Below are 22,432 nucleotides of genomic sequence, written 5' to 3'. Positions count from 1 at the left end.
TTCGTTTTTTGGTCCCGGTTTTATATTTCACTCTATCTGTGTTGAAGAATTCATAGCATCAAAAAACTCAATGAGATTTCAAGCCCATAAAATTTCAGCAAAGAGCAAAAGAGATTCTACCATCAGAGAAAACATCAGCAGCGAAAAATGCCGTACACATCATGAATTAAGATGGCAAACATATTGGCGGAATCTGCATTTTTCCTTCGCGGGAATCGACATTTTCTTAACTAGAAAGTAAAAAACCTTAAAGGAATTAGATAAACATGTAATTTAAATGTGTGTTTTAGTTTAATTTTGCGGTCTATTTAGAGATTCATTCTCTCACGCTCACTCACAGCTACGTATCGCACGAGAGAATGCTGTTCAACAAGGAATTTGCATGTATATGTGCATGGCTCCAGGTAGCAGTTAAAGCAAAGCCGAATGTGATCAATGTGATCTTTTTTTCATTCAAGGTTCTTTATTTTTTATCCTTCATCGTTCATCCTTTGTTCTTCTATACTTTCTCTATTCTTCATTCTTTATTCTTCACGTACTTCTTTCTTCTCATTTTTCTTTCTAATTTTCAAATTCTGATTCTTGATATCTTGCTTCTGAGTTCTGATTTTGATTTTCTAATTTTTTATGCTTATTTTCTGCTCTGCTGATATTTTGATTTTTTGGTCTGGTTTTAAAATTCTTAACTTTTTGATTGTCTAATTTCAGGGTGTTCTGATTTTTTGAGTTTCTGTTTGTGATTTTTCGATTTTCTATAATTTTCTGATCTTTCAATTTTCAAATATTCAAATTCTCAAATTTTATGGTTACAGTTGGATTTCGAATTTGGCATGGTTCGATTTTGGCATGCCTCGATTTTGGCAACAAAAGTATTCGTTTTTGGCAACACAAGATATTTCACTTCCAAAAATATGCTTAAATATCAATCAGTTTCCGCATACATGCTTTAAATGACGAAAAAATGATGCCCTGAGTATGTTCATGAAAAAAAGTTATGTGGTTTCCAACAATAATATCTTTATTGCCGTAGGACTACGTCTTACCGCAGGGTGTCAATAAGTTATTTGCAACGGACGGATAGCTCTTGTCGAACTTTTTGAACATAAAAAGGTTGCAATCGTTGATTATGGAAATTTAGTCAACTTCTAAAGCATTTACATTAAATTTTTTTATATCCAAAAAGGGTCTTGATTTTGGCACGGTTTCGATTTTGGCAACATAGGCGACACGCATTTGTTGCCAAATTCGAAATTCTAATGTATATGAATGTGAAAGAATGACTTTCTAGTTTTCTACTTTTTTGATTTCCTAATTTTTTGCTTTTTCATTTTTCTGATTTTTCTTTTGTGACTTTTAATTGTATGATTGTTTGATTTTTTGAAATTCAGATTTTTTATCTTCGACTTTCTAGTCCCCAACCATACGAAATAACGCTTTTTTCAGGCTAGGCACGACTACCTTGTATACCTTACTTTACTTTGATTCTAGAAAAAAGTAACCGAATCTTTTCGTTCCAACTGGTCAGGAATCACTTATTTCGTTAAAATCTCGATTAAGTTGATGTCCTGACAGTAAACCAATTTGTAAAAGTATAAAATTATCTGTTTCTTCGATCGATTTTATCATTTATTGTATGAAAACGTGGTAGACGAAAGCATGCGACGTGATGCGAAAACTTTCAAAATGGAGCACACTTTGCTCAAGAGCTAGCATGGAATTCTTTACATACTTTTGGTTATATAACAGAGTAACAAGATAACTGAAAAGCGGTGCTAAGAAAACTTCCAAGGTAGAGAAAACAATAATAATAGTTGATAATCTTTTAACCGCTATTATTTTTAGCTGGCATTCCACATGCTAGTTGAAAGACAATCAAATCTTCAAATCAATCTGTTATAATAAATGGAGCTTTCAACCATTTTTGAAGAAATTGATGAGAGCGAACCAGTGTTGTGATTGATTGATAATTTGTTTAAAGCCTACAAAATGCGATATCTTCGACAATAACCAAAACATGTGTGATTGTGATTTGGTGGTTATCTCATTATGCAACTACAGCTTTTAAGAAACAGTTAAAAATGATGCACAGGGCACAGGCACATTTGGAATATTCGATCTCTATAAGAAACATTATAAATTTCCGCAACAAACTTTTCACCGTTCTAATTTTTTTTACGTACGACGATTAAACCTCCTCCAATTGGATGTCTGTGTTAGGGAAGTGCGCTAAAGAAGTGACAAAACTTCCCTATCCTAGCAGGTCGAAAATTCTTTGCTGCGATTAAACATTGATATCTGTGTTGAAGAAATCCGCTACAGCTGTAGTGTTCGGTAGTAATATGATTCTATATGCATGCACATGCTTGCAATTTCATTGGAAGAGTAGCGAAAATACTATGTATTCTATTGTGGCAAGAATGTGCTACTAATAATAACTTATTATTAATAGCGATTCGATCGGTAGAATGTCTTCAACGTGGGGGAAGGGTTGTTAATATAAACAATTTTGTTTCTGTAAGGTAACAAGGCAGCAGTAGTTTTTTTGTTGATGTTGTTAAACTGTTTGCAAATTCACAATTTCTCCAGGGTGTTTTCCTCTTTGATGTTTTCTCAAGCTCAAATCTACGTGATTTGAATAAGGCACGTGGTTTGTTTAAATATCTTTTTAAATCCAATGCATGCTATGATCTTTTTGAGCAATGATGTGACAAACATCAACTGAATGGCGTATTTCTGCTACTACTGGGCTGTAAACAGCGAGTTTGGAATTTGTAATTACTCAGAGATTGATGTCTTCTTCTCTAATATGTTTATGGTAAAACCTTTATATTTTGCTTTGTTTAAAGGCAGAAGTAGAATTTAGTTCGTTTATGTGTAATACTAATCACTGAAAATGCGTAGCGGATACAGCGTAATTTAAAACTTGACGGACAATGTATCAAAACAGGGCTTGCATTAAATTTATCAAAATTGGGAAATAAAATTGGAAAACCACGAATTAGACCGTCTTGAGCCTCGAACGCAGATTTGACGCAGGGAAAATTAGGTTCCATCATTTGAAATATTTAAAGAGTGGAATTGATAGATTGTTGTAGATATATTGAATGAGGCTTGTTCGCGACAAAATTTGGACAACCCTAAACACACACAGCTTCGGAAATACATTAACAATGAGTGAAATATCTTGCAGAGTGGTAGACGTATGTCTGTTCTTTTTGAAAATATAACACTTGTTTATATTACAAGCGCTCAGCATAAAATAACGCCGAAAGAACAGCAGGTGCGAAAAGCAATTGTGTGCGGTCGCAATGAAAATCCGGATCTCTCGTTAAGAAAACTTGCCAAAAAGCTTGGATTTCCTCCAAGCACTGTTTTCAGTGTTTTAAAATTGTCCGATACTCGCTTGACAATAGCTAGGAAGAAGGGAAGTGGAACAAAAACGGATCTGAGGAACCACCACAAGGATGCGTAAGTAAAACAAATATTACCAGATCTTTCTGTACGTACCATTGCTCGTAAAATAAAAATGTCGCCAACATTCGTATACACTTCTAAGCAACGACAAGGCATCTTTCAAGGTGAGGACTGTGCCAAACCGTAATAAGCAAAATACGACGGCCAAAACACGCGCTCGTAAGCTTTATCACGAATATTTAATGAAGTTTCCATGCGTTATAATGGACGATGAAACGTATGTCATAGAAGACTTTAAACTGCTTCCTGGTATATCTTTTTGCACTGCCATGAAACGGAATGGCGTTGCAGAGCATTTTAGGACAAAGAAGAAAGCCAAGTTCCCCAAAAAATATTTAGTATGGCAGGCCATATGCAGCTGTGATCGAGCAAGCAAAAGTTCAAACATAAAGTTAAGCTGCGCGTGCGGAACATGATGGCGAACTATCTGCCCTAGTTAGGACACAAATAAATTGTCTTCGTCCAATTCGAATCATCTGGCTGTTGTCAACTGTACTCTTCACCTTCCTGTGGCTACGGATCCATGCACTTGGGGTACTCTGGTAGCGTGGCCAACTATACTGTAAGGTAACATGCACAAGTATATGTCTGGCCGAAGCCAGAGATACTACGCCCCCACTCTAGTAAATCAACGGTTCCAGATCTCAACCTCCGGTAACACCATTATCACCAGCACCACCAGCAACCAGCAAATAGATGATGATGAGTTTTAAGCTCTCCTGTTGTACGCACTGCGTGGTCCTTGATCCATGTCATCCAATTAACCCGCTCGTAATCTGCTGTTCCTCTGGCTCTATATGGTCTAGTTTTCGTGCGCTTGGGCTACTCTGGAAGCGAGGTCAACTTTACTGTAAGGTAATATACACAAGTATATGTCCGGCCGAAGCCAGAGATACTACGCCCCTAATCAAGAAAACCGATGATTCCAGAATCCACGACACCCCCCAGTCATCAGCAAACTGAGCAGTTTATCCTGAATCCATGATCTCCGGTTCTCCTGCTACCCGTTACCACATGCTGCGACATCTATGCCATTCGACTGCGCTGCTTGTGATCTTCTGCAACGCTGTACTCTTCCGGCTCTACAAGGTCCAAACGGTTCTAGTCTATACCAAATCGTCGAATTCAACATACCGATATACATAATCATCAGGCATTCAATTTATCCTTTCATATAATTATGTAACTAATGAATTGTGATAGTTTCTAGTTTACCGCACTTCCTTAAAAGAGCAACTAAGCTCACTGGAAGTACATGTATTGTGAAACAGAAAAGATTGAAGGTTTTGTGCCTATTGGAGAAAAGGCTTAAAAGAAGCTTCACTCCAACGGGCTTTCCTTCCCTAGAAGAAATAAATAAAAAAAAAAAAAAAAAAAAAAAAAAGTTACATCACTACGGGAACGGTTAACAAGGAAATATACCGTGAAGAATGCCTGCAGAAACGATTGTTACCATGATGTACCCTCGCTGTTTTGGCATCCTGTCTCTACACCAAAGATGTTTTGGAATGGTATAACGGAGTCCATATTGTACCGAAGTAGGCGAATCCACCTAACTGTCCAGAGTTACGCCCCATCGAGCGGTATTGAGCTTAGGTGAAGAGAGAGCTATCCCAGCCAGCGTTGCCAACCTTCCAGATTTGTCTGGATTTTCCAGACTTTTTGATACCGAATCAGACAAAAAAGACGCTTTTCAAACATTGTCTTCCATTAGGCCAAATGACAGCCAGATTTTTGCCAGACATTTTTATTCTCGTTTCCAGATTTTCGTAAAAACCGGATGGCAACATTGATCCCAGCAACACTGATCCCAGCAACACTGATCCCAGCAACACTGATCCCAGCAACAACTATAGATAAATTTCGAAAATCTTGGACAAACACAGCTAAATTGGTTGCCAACAAGTCTACACTGACTCTCATGGCAAGGGTAAACTCCAAAATTCGCCAATTTTTCATGCAGACCAAATAAGTAATGTTAATTTGTTTGATAATTATTAACGATACACACACAAAAATGATATAAAATTGTTTCATGGATTAAACTTCAAGCATTAAGCAAGTTTAATAGCAAAATTGAGGTGTCCAGATTTTGTCGCGAACAAGCCTTAGATAAAATTTAAGAGGAGGAACTGTACCTATACATTCTTTGTCATACGCCAAGCCTGCCTTTATGTCCCCAGGCAAAGACCCTTCTACTGTTTTGTTTTACTGATTTTCTAATTTTGTGATTGCCTCGAATTTCGGGATAATCTGATTTTCTGATTCGCTGACTTTCCGATTTTCTACTTATCAAACTTTTTGATATTCTCATTTTCTAATTGCTGATTTTCTAATTTTTTGACTTTCCGATATAGTAATTTTCCGATTCCCAGATTTTCTAATTTGCTCATTTTCTTTTTTGATTTTGAATTTTCTAAGCTGCTGATTTTCTAATTTTTTATTTTCGTTTGTCAATGTCCTGATTTTCGAAGGTTTTGGTTTCCCAATTTTCTGAATATCTGATTTTTGTTCTCATATTTTTGATTTTCGAATGTCTAATTTTTTTTATTGTTTGATTTTCAAATATTACAATTTGTGATTTTCTAATATGTATTTGTTTTTCTACCTCTGATTTTCTGATTTACAAATTTTCTGATTTCCTGAATTTTCCATTTTCGATTGTCTGATTTTTTGATTTTCTGAGTTTCTAATTGTCTAATTTTCGGATTTTCTAATTTATTGATTTTCTGATATTCTGAGTTTCTGTTTTTTTAATATTCTGATTATCTAATACAGGGATACCTCTATATAAGACAACCTCGTTATAAAACAACCTCGATATAAGATAATTCGATATAAGACAATTTTTACCTCGATATAAGACAAATCCCTTTAACATAGTTGGTAACGATACCAGAGCTAATTTTCCATTCCAAAATCGGCGCCATGGAGATGTTAATTTTTTCAAAATAACCCCAAAAATTGTAAAAAACTAATAGCTCACACAATAATAAATAGTTCAAAACACGTTAACAAACAACACAGAGTAAAATAGGCGACTGCTAATCTAAAAATTGTTTGAAAAAATCATGTTTCGATATAAGATAGTTTCGATATAAGACAACTTTTTGAAAAAATTAATTGTCTTATATCGAGGTATCCCTGTATTCTCATCTTCGATTTTTTATTGCTCTACATTTTTTTGTAATTTTTGTTTGTCTGATTTTTCTGGCATTTTATTTTCTACTAGCTGACCCGACAAACTTCGTATTACCAAAAATAAAACTGTGATATACGTATTACGTACATATTGATGTACGTGATTCTGGGTGTTACCCGCCGCAGTGGCCAGCGCTTCCGACGGCAGGTCGCTGACAACACTCGTCGCCTGCGGCCGTCTCGCCCTGAATCATGTAGTGTTACTATAGGTAGTTTCTGGTGGTTCTTGTTATTGACTAATGTTTTATGAAAGAGTCTAAAATTTCTCCAATTCGACTAGTTTTTAAGTTACGCAAAAATTTCTGTTTCAATTCTATGAGTGTCCACCGCCACTACCACAAAGGTGAGGGATATCAAACCATCATAAAATAAATTCATGCCTTTAAAATCCGCCACATGCCAAATTTGGTTCCATTTGCTTGATTAGTTCTCAAGTTATGAGGAAATTTGTATTTCATTTGTATGGTATAGAAGGGGGGAGGGGTCATAGTTCCCTTTCTAAAGAGGTTAAGGGTCTCAATTCACTACAGAAAAAAATCCTGCCTCTAAAAACACCCACATGCCAAATTTGATTCCATTCACTCGATTAGTTCTCTAGTTATGCAGAAATTTGTGTTTCATTTGTATGGGAGCCCCCCCTATTAGTGGGGGGATGGGTCTCTAACCATCATAAAAACCTTCCCTGGCCCCAAAAACCTCTACACGCAAATTTTCACGCCGATCGGTTCAGTAGTTTTCGATTCTATAAAGAACACACGGACAGACAGAAATCCATTATTATAGGTATAGATTTTCTGATTTTTTGATGTTTTGATAACCTGATATTTTGATCTCCTGAATTTCTGATTTTTGCTTTGATATTTTTGATTTACTGATTTCCTGCTTTTCTAGTTTATTGATTTTCATGTCAGATTTTCTGATATTTACAATATTGTAATTTTTCGGTTTTCAGATTTTCTGATTTGCTCAACTTCTGAGTTTTGTTTTTCTTTTTTCATTTTCGATTTTCTGATTTACCAATTTATAGATTTACTAATTGTATTTTTGTTTTATGTTTTTCTAACAGTAAATGCAACTTATTTTGATTACTGATTTTCTTATTTTCGGAGTTTTTGGTTTCTGTTTTTCTTATTCTAGTTTTTCTAGTTTTGATTTTTGATTTTTTGTTTTTCCGAAGTTCTGATTTCAAAGTTTTTATGATTTTTGAGTTTTGGATTTTAATTTGGATTTTTGGTTTTTAATTTGGACCAGCAGTGATGTAAACTTTGCAAACTGCAATCTTTTGAGATGCTGATGATTTGTGTGGCTCGCGGACTGATTTGAGATTTGAGATTTGAGCGGACTGAGATTTGAGGTGGACTAACTTATGAGTAATTTTTTTGATGATACAGGGGAGGCAATGCCTCGTGCATGTACTGGATCTGAATGCTTTCTGGTTTAAATCTTGTGTTGATTTTGCTGCCGTTGGTTTTTGCTGCCGTAGATTTTACATTTTTTCATGTGCAGGAATGGCCAGAAGTCATTGCGGCCCGCGGCATTCATGGGGCGATCTAATTTGGCCCGCACCATCCGTATGCCTGGACACCACTGATTTAGATTTTTTTCAAAAATTTGTAATCATTTATGATCTACAAGGAAGAGACATATTTTAAAGGTGATGCAATGGAGACGCATGTTATTTTGCTTGTAGCTGCAAGCTGACCCGGATATTTTCGGCAAGAAGAAACAGAAATATTTGTTTTCCCTAAACTCGAGGCACTTTCAAATTTGTATGATTGTTATTTTTTCGGGGAACTGCTGATGTAGTATACTGCCGCTATTCATATAACAGTCCCATTTATGTAGGAAACTCCATATAAAATGGGACTATTATGCAAGTAGCGGTAGTACACTTGATGCCGAAAATAAAAATGAGACATCTGTCTGCTACTATAGCAAAGAAATTATAGCGTTCGCAGGTGAGGTAATAAATAATAAAATCGAATATCAAGCCCAGATATCACGTCAGCAGAACTGTTTTTTCCTTGCCAACCTCGCTTCGCCAGCAAGTGGAAAAGAGGAAATGGCATTCATTTAAAACTGATAGGATATCGCAGTAGGTAATAAAGTTTGAAGCTCAAGGCCAACCCGAAGCATGATGAATGAATGAAATATTTCATCTTTGGTGAAACGCATAAAACAAATCGGACATCCGGTGACCTAACGCTGAGACAGAAAAGAAATTTGCTAACGGCACTGAATGATTGCCGGAGACCGATAGGGAAATGAAACAGATCTCAGATTGTTCTAAATCCGGTTGTTTTCGTTTTCCGTCATGTCATGCTTTGTGCTGTGGCATCCTTCGCCGTGTTCCACCGAACGGAAATGTTTACGTGTTGTAGATGAGCGAAGCTCACGGTTGCGTCCCCTGAGGACCAACTTGAGTTGAATCACGAAACCATTAGAGAAATAGAGATTTATTTGAGTTTCATGGTATTTCTGAAGGGGTGATAGATAAAACTTTCATTTTAACTGCAAACAGGTATCACCGAACCACTGAGCTGTCAGAGTTGATAATATAATCCGTCAAGTATTCGTTTCCGTAGAACGAATTAGTTGGAAATCTATTTTGAATTCCCAGAAATAACACGATGAGTAACGCTGGATTTGTTAGTTTTTTTATATTTCTTGTGTACACAACATTAATTTGGAAATTCGAAATTCATTGGTTATTAAGAGTTTTGATGTTTCCAACACTTGCCAAAAACGATAGCGTTGTAAAATTCATCGTTGATATATTGGCACTGACTAGCTTTAGCTTAGTATAAAATGCAAACTCAGTCGAAATGCGGGCATAAAGGGATGCATAGTGCAAACAACTGATGCAAATCAGGAGTGAAGTATCTCAACAAGGTGGTTGAATATTGCATGCAGGGAGGAATCAGTCGAGCATCGATCCAGAACGGTAGCTAGCCTGCCGTAGTGACTGTGTGTCCCTTCGCGCCGTTCGATGTGCTTCAGAACCCGTTCGTTGCAAGGTTATTTTTTGCCGCGTCAGTATAAAATGCAAGGCTGCAGACGGACGGGATGGGTTCGGGATAACAAGCTTGGGCGAAAACATCCAGTGCATAAACCGCGACGGCAAATAACGCAGAGCAAAGTTTGAGTTTTGCCCCGGGAGTCGATCCGTTCGCCGTCTGCGAAAGTCACAGAAACAGTCGTAAAATGATTTATCACTGCTGCGCTTGGAAGTTACGAGAAAAATAAAAGTGAAAGTAAAACTGACGGGTGCTTTTTCGAGAAAAAAATTACTTCAACTTCACACGGTGTCAAGAACAAAACGTCTGCATGAAATTTGGCGCGTTGGAAACGAAGGTGACGCTGGGTCGTTAGTAGTGCTAATAAAGTGTCAAGTGTGATGAAGATATATGCAAAAGTTTAACATTTGTTGAATTATTACCAGAATATTTATGTGATCATTAATTTGGCGGATAACCATTCATTCCTTTCGTCGCGTTATGGAAATGAGCATTCATTTCCTGGCCCAAAAAAGGAAAGAAACGCAAATTGATGTAGATAAATTACGTTGAAGCAATTGTGGCGCGTACGGATATTTATTCTCACAGCGCACAACGTAGATAGTTTTAAAAAGCAATAATAATTGCTAAGAATAGGAAATCAAAAAATCTCTATCGTAAAAATTCTTGAAGAGAGTCTTCGCTTCAGCATAACTTTGATAAAAACTTTTACTCTCTTTTTAACTACTCTTTCTTCGAGATAGAACTAACCTACTAAGTTACTTTAAAATCAAATACATTAATTATTCGTTATTGCAAGTCGTGACATTCTGCAGTCGTACCTGACCTTGTCAACTTCATTGACCTTGGCAGTTATTTATTACGCACTTGGCAGGCAGGGCCTCGTGACTTCCCAGCCGAGCTAATGCTTTGCCGTGCAGGCATTGCATCGAGCGCAATCAATCATTTTTCAACGGAATTAATGCATAAAAAACAGCACCGACAGCTGCACAAACAACCTGCAGCGCGCAGCAAAAATATCCCATTGCTTATTGACAATAAAAATAGCAATCAACACACACCACCTCCTACACCACGTGAACAATGGAAATATATTGCATTACGATGTCCGCGCTCCACGGAAAAATGCACTGCGAATGGAACAAAAAAACAAAAATCCCTCCGACGCAGGGTGAGAAAATTCACATCGTTTTATCATCACCATTAACCCAACCCGATTGACCACTGGAAATCTGCTGGCAGGAGTAATCCGGTTCGGTCGAAACTCATTAATTGCAAGTGAAGAGAATTATTCCAGTCCATATAACATTCCTTACAGTCGATTCTCCTGTCGACTGCTTCAGAACCATGGCTCAGAAAAAGAATAGCTCGCTGTGAGGGCAATGATGGGTAACAAGACTTGGCATTACTGCCCCCGCGATGGCTGCCCATCATTGTCAACTTGTTGAAACCAGCAAAAAGGTGTCGACGAAACATCAACATCATTTCATTAGTTTGCACGGGTGTGGTGCAATATCAACCAGCTAATCCTGTGAGTGTGTTGCGAGCGTCATCGCCGCACTCGCAGGGTGCAGTCCGTGATTAAAGCAGCTGGAACGATCCACACGCCATCGCATCGTGTGCGCTGGGTGCTTCGGATCAGTGAACAAGCATTGCGGGATTGACTTCCGTGGTTTGTTTGCACTACCGGTATTGGGTGGACGTCCTGCTTTCGGTTCACTGATGGAATACCAGGTCCTATGTGATGATTTAACACCTTATTTAATACTCGTATGACAAGCGACGTAGGTAATGCATGCATGCATTCTCATGCATGTAGGTATTGGCAGAGTAAGTCACGGCAGCAGTAGACACGATAGTGCTGGAAACTTCCAGATAAATCGAATATTATTGGTTTGGTTTTCAAAATATATTGTAATTTAGTGATTAATATATTTGTAGGTTAATACGCACGAATTCAGTTTAGATTTCATTAATTTGACTCCATAACGTGTCTAAAATACAATAAATCAATCACGGTCAGAGGTTTATTGGAACTGAAGTTTTAGAAATATGGTAAAACAAAAATTATTAAGATGGCAAATAGATATAAAAATGACTTACAGTTAATATAAAAATTATTTCATTATTTATGGCACAAAAATAAAACAAAAGATGATAGAATAATAATAACAATCACAAAAGTGTCACGATTGCTAAAAACATTCGAATATAATACCAAACTACTACTAAACCAAGCATTAACATGGCTGTTCGGACGTTTCCAGAACAAATTTTTTTGAGTGGCTTGATTCTCGATCATAAACAGCTAAAAACTGTAATTATATATTTTATTTGTCTTCATTTTCGTATCCATAACTTATAATTAAGTATACCCACATGAGTAGTTCATGCTAGTTACTTCATCCGAAATTTTAGGTTCTCCACAACCTCACTTAACCTTCCTAATGCATTAGAAAAACGAATTACATAGGGTTTATTTCTAATTCCCGTCGATATAAAAAAAGCCATTCATAATTTTCATCATTTGTTGGATGGAATTAATGAATACTCCAAAAGTTCTTGTGCTGATTTGACTAAAACATACTTACCTGCCGATCCGTGAACTTTGAAATCACTGAAAAGCGATTATTAAAGCATATTATTAAAATTACGCAACTGATTTTATTTCTTAAATTCGTTGTACCGTTTTAAAATCCGTCCATCAAAATTATTCATCGTCCGAACTAAAAATCACAACAATATTTACGAAGCTAACGCGTGTAGGACGGCATGACAAATCTTATTCTGCAAAATTTATGCCGGTCTGGCAAGTTTTCCTGGCTCCAGAATAACGACAATGCCTTGCATGAGTTATTTTCATTTATGAATGACGGAAATTAAAACGATTAGTCGACAGTTTCTTCTTCGTCGCACGAAAAAACGTAGGAAATTTGGGTGGTAAAACTTCTTTAATGATAAAAAGCACTTAAATAGATCCAGCTCGCGCTTATGATAGACAACAAACTAAAATATTAGGGAATAACTAGTTTTGCATTGTGTGTCATAAAAATACTGATATTTTTAATAATTTGTGTTGGATAGGACGGGAATAGGCAATGACGACGAAGCAGCTACATACCCTATTATGCTTTGGGGTCGAAAACGACCCAAGTTTTGAAATAGCTCTCATTGATCCATTTTCAATCAAAATTTCGTGTTTTTTACCTCGTTTGAAAGCTCTGGCACTGGCACCCAAGGTATGTAAGGGAATATTTGTTGAATAATGGCCACGTCTGCGTCGGTTCCGGAACACCCACTACCAGGTCCCGAGGGACATTTTTATATTTTGAGATAATTCATTTTGCGGCACATCAAATCACATTGGCTTGATAAAATAAGATTAATGGAAGTACAATGGGGACATTTTGGACCCAAATGGCCATTTCCACATTGGTTCCGGTACATCCGGTACCCGGTTTTTGAGGACAATTTTGAATTTTAGGATAAATTATCTTGCGACACGTCAAATTACAGCAGCTTGATAACATAAGACTATTGAAAGTATAATAAAAACATTTTGAAGACAAATGGCCACATCAGCTTTGGTCCCGGAACATCTCTTTTTCTTCTTCTTCTTCTTCTTCAGCATAGAACCGGGGTGGCTCGTGCTGTTTCAAGCACTCAACTCGATCTTGGGCCACTCGTCGCCAATTTCTTAGTCGTCTCAGAAGCCGCAAATCGCTTTCGACCTGGTCGAGCTATCGTGCACGTTGGGCCCCCCTGGTCCTGGTGCCGGTGGGGTTGTTGAAGAGGACTATTTTTGTCGCACTGTCGTTCGGCATCCTTACGCCGTGTCCGGCCGCTTTCAGTTTGTACTCCGTCAAATATCGTCCGGAGCACTTTCCGCTCGAACACGACAAGGGCGCGTGTGTCCTCCGCGAGCAGCGTCACGGCTTCAAGTCCATAAAGAACTACCGGTCTAATAAAGGTTTTGTACATTGTTAGCTTCGTGCGGCGGTGTATGCTTCTTGATCATAGCGTTTTACGAAGGGTAAAGTTGGCCCGATTTCCCGCTTGGATGCGCCGCTGGATTACTAGTGTTGTTGTCCGCGGTCACCAGCGATCCCAAATACATGAACTCCTCTACCACTTCTAGTTCGTCGCCGTCAACGGTTACCGTCCGTGGGAGACGCGCGTTAGTTTCCTTTGAGCCTCTCCCTTTCGTGTATTAGGTCTTCGACGCATTTATTTTCAGCCTAATTCTCCTCCGCTTTTAGTCTGGCGTAGATTGCTTCCGCCGTCGCAAAGTTCTTGGTTATCGAAGTCATCTGCAAAGCCTAGAAGTTGGATACCCTTGGTAAATATCGTGCCTCTCGTTTCGATGCCCGCTCGTCGGATCACCCCCTCAAGAGCGCTGTTGAACAGTATTCAGGATAAACCGTCATCTTGTGTCAATCCTCGCCGCATCTCGAAGGGACTCGAGAGTGTCCCAGAGATGCGTACGAAACACATCACTAGATCCAATGTAGCTCTGATCAGTCGCGTCAGTTTGTCCGGAAAACCGTGTTTGTGCATTTTCTCCCATAGCTTGTTTCGATCGACTGTATCGTATGCTGCTTTGAAATCAATAAAGATGTGATGCGTGGACACGTTGTACTCCCGACACTTCTGCAAGATCTGTCGGATAGTAAAAAATTGGTCCGTAGTGGCGCGAGCCCCTATGAAACCCGCCTGATAATTCCCTACGGAACCTAGTGATCTGGGAGAGTTACTTGTAGGCTGCGTTTACCAGCGTAATACCACGATAGTTGCAGCAGTCTAGGCGATCACCCTTTTTGTAGATGTGACAAACCACTCCTTTAATTTATTCCTCCGGTAGCTTTTCCTCCTCCCAAATCCTCGAAATAACCCAGTGTAGAGCCTTTGCTAGCGTTTCTTCGCCATATTTATAAAGCTCTGCAGGTAGGTGGCCTTCCCAGCGGCTTTATTGGTCTTCAGCAGCCCGATATCTCGTTTGACTTCTTGGAGATCAGGTGCTTGGACATTACTATCTTCCATGGGCGCTTCTAGGTAAATTTCCGTTTGGCCTCCTTCTGCGACTTCGCCATTGAGGCGTTCATCGAAGAACGGCTTCCAACTGTCGACCACCTCGCGCTCGTTTGAGATCAGATTCTCTCCCTTTGGTGTTTAGCCCTTCCGAGTTTGGATCATCTTCTCATCAAACTTGCGCGTGTCATTAGCTCGGAATAGTTGTTCTAATTCTTCACGATCTCTGTCCTCCTTTTGGAGCTTTTTCTTCCTCAGGATCGTGGTCAACCGGTTCCTAGCTTGTCGGTATTTGGCCAGGTTCTCTCTAGTGGCAACATTTAGATAATTTTTCCAAGCAGTTTTTCCCCTTCCACAGCTTGTTGGCATTCCCCATCAAACCCATCATTTTATATACTCCGATGCTCAATTCCTAGTGCCTCTCCGATGGCCGAGCGTATTCTGCCCCAACCGTCTGCGAGGTTTGAAGCACCTAATTCCTCGGAAGAAGGCAGTGTCTCATTCAGTATTCGCGCGTAGTTCTCGGCAGCTTGCGGGTTAACTACCTACCTGATGTTCAGCCGAGGAGGGCGGCTTTGACGTGTCCGGTATACGGTGGACAGCTTTGAGCGCACATGTACTGCTACTAGGTAATGGTCAGCTCCCCGTGGGAGCGTAGGTTCATGATGTTAGAGAAAAACCGGCCCTCTATGAGGACGTGGTCAATTTGGTTCATTGTCCGTTGGTCAGGTGATCTCCAGGTGGCTTTGTGGATATCCTTGCGCGGGAAAAAGGTGCTTCAAATCACCAGGCCTCGGGAAGCTGCGAAGTTTATATCGTTGGCCGTTATCGTTCGTGTCGGCGTGCAGGCTATGGGGTCCTACCATCGGTCTATACATTTCTTCCCTACCGACCTGGGCGTTCATATCCCCGATGACGATCTTGATGTCCCGTAGCGAGCATCTGTCGTACGTTGCTTTCAGCCTCGCGTAGAACGCTTCTTTCTCATCGTAATTAAAGGAACACCCCTTTATCCTCAATACACACATTCTCTCGTTGATCGCCTTCCAATCTATAGTGTCACGCGATCCTGCATTCCATCCAACACTACAAAGCCCATTCCCAGTTCGTTGGTAGTGCCACCGCTGTGGTAAAACCGGGCCTTTCCGCCGAGGATCTTCCATAGCTTCTCTCCTTTGCGACAGATTTCCTGCAGAGCTACGATGCCGAGTTTGCGGGGTTCAAGCTATTCAATCAGCACCCGCTCGCAACCTGTGAAATTTAGCGATCTGCAGTTCCAAGTACCGAGTCTCCATTCGTCGTCCTTGTTCCGTCCCCTAGGTCGATGCCGAACATCTTCTTCTTCTTCAGCAGCATAGAGCCGGGGTGGCTCGTGCTGTTTCAAGCACTCGTCTCCATTCAACTCGGTCTTGGGCCACTCGTCGCCAGTTTCCTAGTCGTCTCAGAAGTCGCAAATCGCTTTCGACCTGGTCGAGCCATCGTGCACGTTGGGCCCCCCTGTTCCTGGTGCCGGTGGGGTTGTTGAAGAGGACCGTTTTCGTCCCACTGTCGTCCGGCATCCTTACGACGTGACCGGCCCACCGTAGCCTGCTAACTTTCGCTAGATGTACGATGGGAGTCTCCCCAAGCAGTGCCTGTAGCTCGTGATTCATACGCCTCCGCCACTCTCCGCTTTCAGTTTGTACTCCGCCAAATATCGTCCGCAGCACTTTCCGCTCAAACACGGCAAGGGCGCGTATGTCCTCCGTAAGCAGCGTCACGGCTTCAAGTCCATAAAGAACTACCGGTCTAATAATGGTTTTGTACATTGTTAGCTTCGTGCGGCGGCGTATGCTTCCTGATCGTAGCGTTTTACGAAGGGCAAAGTAGGCCCGATTTCCCGCTTGGATGCGCCGCTGGATCTCCTTACTAGTGTTGTTGTCCGCGGTCACCAGCGATCCCAAATACACGAACTCTTCTACCACTTCTAGTTCGTCGCCGTCAACGGTTACCGTCCGTGGGAGGCGCGCATTTGTTTCCTTTGAGCCTCTTCCTTTCATGTATTTGGTCTTCGACGCATTTATTTTTAGCCCAATTCTCCTAGACTCCGCTTTCAGTCTGGCGTAGATTGCCTCCGCCGTCGCAAAGTTCCTGGCTATGATATCGAAGTCATCTGCAAAGCCTAGAAGTTGGCTACTCTTGGTAAAAATCGTGCCTCTCGTTTCAATGCCCGCTCGTCGGATCACCCCCTCAAGAGCGATGTTGAACAGCATGCAGGATAGACCGTCACCTTGTCTCAACCCTCGTCGCGTCTCGAAGGGACTCGAGAGTGTCCCAGAGATGCGTACGAAACACATCACTCGATCCAATGTAGCTCTGATCAGCCGCGTCAGTTTGTCCGGAAAACCGTATTCGTGCATTATCTGCCATAGCTTGTCTCGATCGACTGTATCGTATGCTGCTTTGAAATCGATAAAGATGTGATGCGCGGGCACGTTGTACTCCCGACATTTCTGCAAGATCTGTCGGATAGTAAACATTTGGTCCGTAGTTGCGCGAGCCCCCATGAAACCCGCCTGATAATTTCCTACGAAACCTTGTGCTATCGGTGACAGCCGGCGTAACAGGATCTGGGAGAGTATTTTGTAGGCGGCGTTTACCAGCGTAATGCCACGATAGTTGCAGCAGTCTAGCCGATCACCCTTTTTGTAGATGGGACAAACCACTCCTTCTATCCATTCCTCCGGTAGCTTTTCCTCCTCCCAAATCCTCGAAATAACCCAGTGTAGAGCCTTTGCTAGCGTTTCCCCGCCATGTTTATAAAGCTCTGCCGGTAGGCGGTCCTTCCCAGCGGCTTTATTGGTCTTCAGCAACCTGATTTCTCGTTTGACTTCTTGGAGATCAGGTGCTAGGACATCACTATCTTCCATGGGCGCTCCTAGGTTAATTTCCGTTTGGCCTCCTCCTGCGACTTCGCCATTGAGGTGTTCATCGAAGAACTGCTTCCACCTGTCGACCACCTCGCGCTCGTTTGTAATTAGATTCCCTCCCTCGTCCCTACACATGTCAGGTTTCGGTGTGTAGCCCTTCCGAGTTTGGTTCACCTTCTCATAAAACTTGCGCGTGTCATTAGCTCGGAATAGTTGTTCTAATTCTTCACGATCTCTGTCCTCCTTTTGGCGCTTTTTTCTCCTCAGGATCGTGGTCAACTGGTTCCTAGCTCGTCGGTACTTGGCCAGGTTCTCTCTAGTGGCAATACTTAGATAATTTTTCCAAGCGTTTTTTTTCTCCTCCACCGCTTGTTGGCATTCCCCATCAAACCAATCATTTTGTGTACTCCGAGGCTCAATACCTAGTGCCGCGGTAGCGGCCTCTCCGATGGCCGAGCGTATTCTGCCCCAACCGTCTTCGAGGTTTGAAGCACCTAACTCCTCGGAAGAAGGCAGTGCCTCATTCAGTACTCGCGCGTAGTTCTCGGCAGCTTGTGGGTTATCTAGCTGCCTGATGTTCAGCCGAGGAGGGCGGCTTTGACGTGTCCGATATACGGTGGACAGCTTTGAGCGCACATGTACTGCTACTAGGTAATGGTCAGAATCGATATCCGCACCCCGACGGGAGCGTACGTTCGTGATGTTAGAGAAGAACCGGCCCTCTATGAGAACGTGGTCAATTTGGTTCATTGTACGTTGGTCAGGTGATCTCCAGGTGGCTTTGTGGATATCCTTGCGCGGGAAAAAGGTACTTCGGATCACCAGGCCTCGGGAAGCTGCGAAGTTTATACATCGTTGGCCGTTATCGTTTGTGTCGGTGTGCAGGCTATGGGGTCCTACCACCGGTCTATACATTTCTTCCCTACCGACCTGGGCGTTCATATCCCCGATGACGATCTTGATGTCCCGTGACGAGCAGCTGTCGTACGTAGCCTCCAGCCTCGCGTAGAACGCTTCTTTCTCATCGTCGGGTCTACCTTCGTGCGGGCAGTGCACGTTAATGATGCTATAATTGAAGAAACGGCCCTTTATCCTCAATACACACATTCTCTCGTTGATCGCCTTCCAATCTATCACGCGATCCTGCATTCCGCCCAGCACTACAAAGCCCGTTCCCAGTTCGTTGGTAGCGCCACCGCTCTGGTAAAACTGGGCCTTTCCGCGATGCCGAACATTCAGCTCCGAATTTGCTTAAATTTTGTAACTGGATTGGACTGGATAGGGGACCCTGTAGCCGCAAGGTTACCGAGTCTGGCTTGACAAAAGGAGTGGTCGTGGGTTCAAATCTTAGTAGAATCAAGCCATTCGATGTAAAGTGACTTTAGCATGGGTTTATTCTCAGGCCACTCCACATCCTTCCTACTGCATTCTGCATTTACTAACAATGAAAGCCTCTTACCAGGGCAAGTTATAAGAGTGGTCCTTGCTTGAGGTGCGAATGAAGCCTCTTGTTCAAGGGCAAATTACAATTTGTTCCACTCCCTGGTTCTAGGAACGATATTGGTAATGCAAAAAGTAGTAAGAAACACATTGCATTCACACATACACACCCTCACTTTGTGCTGAGCGCTGCTTTACCGACCATGAAGCCTCTAGCCGGAGCTGGGTATAAGAATGAGACTTGCTCGAGGTGCGAATGAAGTCTCTTGTCCAAGGACAAATTATAACTGGTCGGTGTTAAGTCAGACCGAACCAAGCATCGAAAATCTCATTTCTAGAAAAACGAAGTCAAAGTTTGCTACTGCTGAGTAGTATAAAGCTATCAGTCGTTCGAAATCATTTCATATCTCTAGCTGTTTGCACATTTATGTAATCTGATTAGAGTAAAATGTAGCTTAGGAAATTCTTAATCGTTTTCCGTCATTAACTCATTTTTTAAATTTTGCGATTTGGTTCGGTCTGATTTAGACACCGACCAACTAGTCTCTGCCTCCTGACTCTAGAGCTAGATTGGTTAAAAAGTAGTAAGAAGTGTAGAAGGAAAAAAGGGGTAAAAAACACGGACACAGTTAATAAGCAGTTCATTTACTCTATAGCGATACTGCAAAAATAACGTGAAAAGTTTATGCCGATGTTCTTCATCTCCACCTTACACATCGCTACAAAACTATTTGGGGGACCCCGGGAACCCCTGGGAAGTCAATAACACAATGTGGTAGATTTTTGATAATAAAGACATGTTCGGAATTGGCCATTGTGGTTCTTGGTACTCAATTTGGCTTACTTGGATCGATTTTAAAAGTTTTAGTGTGATTTAAGGTGTCGTATGATGAGTTTTTGTTCATGTTCGAAATTGGTCATTTACTAGGGTTTTCCGGAGTCCCCCAAACATGTCCAGATCCACATGACCAAATCTGAGCCTAGATAGCAAATTTGGCTTTCATTGATCTAGTTATTGAATTCTAGTGTGATTTAAGGTGCCGCACGATAAGTTTTTGTTTATGGACAAAACTGGCCACTGGTCTTAGTGTTCCCGGAAGTCCCCTGAGCTTCTCCATAAATAACCAACGTGGTGCTAGGTAGTTGATCTGACTTTCAGTGATCTAGTTTTCAAATTCTGGCGTAATTTGAGGTGTCGCATGATAAGTATTTGTTCATGTTCGATACTGGCTATTTCCCACAGCGGTAACTTAATCCGGAACATTTCCGGTAAGTCCCAATACAGCGTAAAACTCCTAAAATGGTCGGAAATGGGCATATGTTGCATAAAAAATCAATACCGGAAGTGATTTACGTTCATTTTGGAAGTGTCATTAAAGATTTTTACTTACTTTATATGAGCAATCTGCCCTTTAAAACTTCAAAAGGGCGTAACTCAAAAATTCGTCGATCGATTTTTTTAAAAATTGGCTCAGAGGTGTAGGATGGTAATACAAACCAACTGGTGTTTTCCGTTTAAATGGCCTATTTTATTTTTTAATAACGGTATTTTGAACACCGTGGACATTAGTCTGTGCTCCTAAAGTAGTGGTAATGTTCTCTAATAGTGGAAAATTCGCCTATAATAGTGGAATATGATTACCGCCTTTAATAACGCTTGCAATGAGCATGGCAGCTGGTGGATAACAGCTTAGACTTGTTAATATGCTATGAATTGTTACGAATTTCCTTAGCCTATTGCACCTTATTGGTCTGTTCAAAAGGAATGTACCTACATGTACCTGAAATAAAACTGTTAGCAAATATATATTTAACAATAGAAAATTTAAATTCCCTTGAAATTATTCTAAAACTTGTCAAAATTATTAAATGTTTCAAGTTTCCACTATTACTGGTACATCCACTATTACTGGTACATCTACCCTATCAATGCTAACTGATGTGGCAGCATACTTTTTTGTAAGAAAGAAAACATTTATCCTTTCGAATCATAATCAATTTCCATTCACGTTTTAGTTGCACTCTTTATAATCGAAGCTTGCTTGTCACAGGGCACCAACAACGACCTCACATACATGCAAGACAATCATTAAATAATAATTTTCAATCAACAACAGTCCCAAAGCTCGGCAGCTCGATGATGGGCAAACACAGCCGGGTTAGCTTTTCAGTAACCGTCTTATGCGAGAACTACGAGCATATGCTTGACAGCCAAATTGCGGTATTCCTTCTGCTATAGCGAACGAGTGATTGCCGTGATGGCGTCGCGGTTAAAATACAACAGTGGTTTCGTGTGAGTAATTCCTATACTCCACCAAGGACAGAACTGCGTTGCGGTTGCGTTCCACCTTCGACTGGGTTTTCCCGTGGCACAATTTGTGGTAGATTTATTACATGTCAACCCACGTGCTACAACAGGTTGTAGTCTTTCATAGAACAACGTTTGCCTGTCACTTCCTTGTTGGGGGGTGAATGTACGGAAGTTTCACGAGCGAGTCTCTCCGCGTCAATTTTTATTATTTAAGGTGTTCTGAATTTTTCGTTGGCAAATGTTTCTCGTGTTATAACAAATAACAAGCCATTTTAGGTGACGTTTGGGAATAAAACTATTTCGCAGAGAGTAATTGATTCAAAATTTTAGAGCGCATCATTAAATATGATGATAAATTTACGATCCACCGGAATTTCTCATCCTTTAAACCTTTGATCAGGGAGCACAATTTTGATTGCCGTATAATTAATGCGAGTATAATTAAACCAATCTGTGCTGATACCCCTGGCAGACTAATAACCCAAAACAGATAGACCAGAACCGCTCCGAAGCAGCGCGGGCAATGTATATATATTTGGGTTGCCCGGACTGGTTTACATCCGTTTTTCGGAGGAGACGATAGTTAAAATGAAAATAATTTATTATCCTAATCCACCGCGCACCCAGGGCAGTGTACATATTTCTCTCGGACGGTACGCCGAAACTGCTGCGAAATCATTGTTAATTCTCACCGTATAAGAACCTTTAATTGATTAAGGGAATCAGAATTAGTCAGTCCTAATGATCAAAATAAATGCCAAAAACTGTTATCATTGAAATATATTTGTTTGTCTCTTTGTTTGCACGTTCTCATAATTTCACATTTTTATTTTCATCGGTTATGCTGCACGTCCATTGACGATTTGTACAATACCATGCGTCTCCACCGTTCGATGTTTTTCAAATAAAATATTCAGAAAGTTTGTCAGTTGAATGAAATCAAAAGCAAAAAATATTATTTGGACATAATCCGATTAATTTTCGACTGATAAATGAAAAATACATTTTAGGATGACGCTGTCTTTTATACTGGCTTCATGTTTTACTAAAAT

General features: G+C 40.7%; 1 protein-coding gene across 1 annotated transcript in view; it reads left to right on the top strand.

Annotated features, from left to right (window-relative positions):
- Positions 1–22,432, top strand: part of LOC128744512 (adenylyl cyclase 78C) — a 108,644-nt gene that overhangs the window by 19,671 nt on the left and 66,541 nt on the right. The window lies entirely within an intron of this gene.

Source organism: Sabethes cyaneus, chromosome 3 (genome assembly GCF_943734655.1).
Source record: "Sabethes cyaneus chromosome 3, idSabCyanKW18_F2, whole genome shotgun sequence".
In the NCBI taxonomy this organism is placed as follows: Eukaryota; Metazoa; Arthropoda; class Insecta; order Diptera; family Culicidae; genus Sabethes; species Sabethes cyaneus.
This window is presented reverse-complemented; position numbering and strand designations above follow the sequence as displayed.